Source organism: Rhopalosiphum maidis, chromosome 3, assembly GCF_003676215.2.
Source record: "Rhopalosiphum maidis isolate BTI-1 chromosome 3, ASM367621v3, whole genome shotgun sequence".
In the NCBI taxonomy this organism is placed as follows: domain Eukaryota; kingdom Metazoa; phylum Arthropoda; class Insecta; order Hemiptera; family Aphididae; genus Rhopalosiphum; species Rhopalosiphum maidis.
The window spans coordinates 19,154,937-19,158,277 of NC_040879.1; the positions used below are offsets into that span (position 1 = coordinate 19,154,937).

At 25.9% G+C, this 3,341-nt stretch overlaps 1 pseudogene; it reads left to right on the plus strand.

Annotated features, from left to right (window-relative positions):
• Nucleotides 1–517: 517 nt before the first annotated feature.
• LOC113557793 lies at nt 518–995 on the plus strand (annotated as a pseudogene).
• Nucleotides 996–3,341: the final 2,346 nt, after the last annotated feature.

Consider the following 3,341-nt stretch of genomic DNA (forward strand, 5'->3'; position numbering starts at 1 on the left):
AGTATTTAAAGTTCAAATGTTTACGAAATGTATTAAAATCGCGAAAATTTGCAAAGAATTTTGAAGTTGAAAATTCATAAAACTTTTGTTATTTATACTTAAGGTCAAAAAATCCAATACAAGATTATCCATAAGTTTTCCTTCAAGTAACTGTAAAAAAATTCCAGCGTCAACATAGAAAACATTTTATGAGCGTATGAAATTTAATTTTTTACGAAATCGCGTAAAATAACGATATATTATAATTTAAATATAGGTAATAATAATATATCTAACTAATTATGATTGACTGACAAATCATCTCCGTTCAGAATCGTTTTTCGTATACAATGATACCCGTCATTGCTTCAATTGTAACACATCCATTATAGTGACCAGTGACCTGCTCACCATCTCCACTGTACAGCAGAGCGATACCCACTTTTCTTTTATTTTTATTTATAACTGATTGTTTTTTTATTATTTTTATACGTTTTTGGTATATACTTACAATCGACAATGGTATAGATCGAATCACATGACAGTCGATCAAATTCAAAGTTTATTGCAAGATACTGAAATCGACTATGTGGATGACCAAGAGAGTGATGTCATCTAAGCATCGAAGAAGTGGAGGTAAGTGTCTACGAAAGCCATTCTGAACAGGATTTTTCAGAGCATGAACTAGATGTAAAAACTAGAAAATGAAACAGTATCTATATCCTACATAGGAAAATATAAACTAACTAAATGGCAACAAAAAGAGTTAACAACTACAAAAATTAAGTTACATAACATAATAAACGTGGTTCCCATTCTAAAAGAGTATGCGACAAATATCATTAGTGAAATGAACGCATTTCTAAAAATAATCGATATTGATATAATTGACGAAATCATAAAGTGAATCGATATGTATATTATTACTGTAAAACTGTGAGATAAAGAGTTCAATACTCTTAGACTGCTTAGATACTTCAAGGTGTGAAATATTGGCTTATTTTGGACTTGGCTGATATAAAAGAATTATGGACGGTAGATGGTTCTTTTTCTTGAAAAATATCAATTATAATTATAATTTGAGTAAATATAATACTATTAGGTCGGTGTCAACGGATACAGTGGATCTCAAGTAAAGCAGCCAAGTATGGCATCAAGTACTGTTTTCATACTCTAAACATAACGATGCCTCAACAGGCCCAGCGGCCAACATTGAGAAGATTAAAAATATTGTCATTTGATTGGTTTTGTGAAGGAGTATCATCTTGCTTCTCGTGCACAAATCTCAACTTTACCATCGAAAATATCATCTTTTTTGAAAATGAAATATGGTATTCCAAGTACATCAATGTATTTATAACTCCTCCTAACCAATGAGGAACTTGCTTCGATTGTGGGAGAAAAAAATTCGGCTACAACTATGAAATGCACCAAGTGTATGAGATTTGTATGTAAGAATGTAAGATACATTCAAAAAAATTATTATTTATGAAAAGTGTTCTATAGTAACAATGACAATGACGATTCAAATACAAAATTATAATAATTTAAATGAAAACAACTTTTGAACGTTTTGTTTATTTTATTATTAGATATATTTATGATTAGGTATCACAACATATTAGGACTGTTGGAAAATTTACAACGCGCGACTACTCTTGTTCCAAATAACAGCGCGCCCGCTCGAATAACAAAACTAATGGGAAAGTGTTTTTGTAATTTAATTTATTTTTATAATTCATCTTCAGTTTTATACTGATAATTACTAATTCTTCTATCGTTTTGTTTAAAAGGATGCGACATCCGCGTGTGTTGTCTCCATCTTACACACGTACAATATAATAAATTGTTGTTAACTAATTTCAATAGTGTGCTGTCGTGTGTTTTTTACGATTTTTTATTTTTAAGTGAGTTATATCGTTATATGTATAAAAAATATAAATATTACAAAATACTCATAATTCGTTTAAAAATTAAAATATCATAAAAACCCAACGAGATAACACAGATAATGTTCTTACCTAAAAGTTTAAAATTGACTATGCCGTACGTATGTAAGATGGAGAAACACATGCGGGTTCAACAAACAAGCTTCTCTATAAGATATTAAGAATCATGTATGTAACCGATGTATATAATTTTTTTTTTATTCTTAATTTAATCTTTTTTGAGATTACAGGGCCTTACATAAACAAACTCACGCAGAGGACAGAAATGCATTTAATAACATGTTATTGTCACTTATTGAATGGCTGTAGATTTTAAAATAAACAACATTATAGTTCTTTTTTTAAAAATTATTTAACCATTTTACTACTAGAATTTATCCTCAAACTTGGAAATGGGAAAATTTTTCCAAAATATGAAAAATAAAACGTAAAACTAATAAAAAAGATATCATTAAAATCATAAGTTCACTTAAGTATTTCCATACTATCACTACATTATGAAGTGATTTTATATAAATATTAAACTTCAATGGTTATTGATAATTGAATTTTATTATCCAAAAATTTATCATTTATAATAGGTAATAGTACTATCTAATAAAACGTTCTAAAACTATACTTAATTTATTGAATTCAATTATGTTAATATAAACTTTGTGTAACAATTAAAAGAAAAACAAATTCCTTTTATTAATTTATTAAAAACGCATAATTCAAATTATTCAAGCAACAGCTGTTAAATATATTACTTAATTTTTAAAAGTCTATAATCCAAAGTCTACTAATTTTAATACCTACTTAATTATTTGTTACAGACAATATACAATAGTAAATGTAATATAATTGAACATATTACTAGGTACAAAGTATTAAGTAGTACAATAAACACAAATATTTTAATGGTATTTAACATAAACAAAATTTTTTTTTTATCTTGATTCAATAATTCCAGACTTGAAACTTAACCTAATTTCACATTCAATTTAAACAAATGTATGAAACTATTGTAGTCTAGATTTTAGCTTTTTTTATAGGTAAATTTTTATGGTATATTTGCTGGTTTTCAGTTGTTGAAAACTGAAATATATTACTTTAAAAGGTATTTTTAAGTTTTTAAATTTCAAAATACTTTACATAAACCTCTTTTAAGATTAGGTTGTCATCATTTTTATTATTTATTTCAAATAAACTTATTCAGGTCAATAATTCTGTCAATGATTGGTATAACTTTAATTTTAATAGTTTGAGATCAATTATTTTGTACTAGATTTTGAAATTTAATTTAAAAATTACAAAAAACAAATTGATTATAATTAAAGTTAAAAAAGTATTTTTATGTTTATCTTAAATAATAATTATATTAAGTAAAGTAATAAGTAAATTAGGTAATTTAAAAAAAAAAAACAATTATAA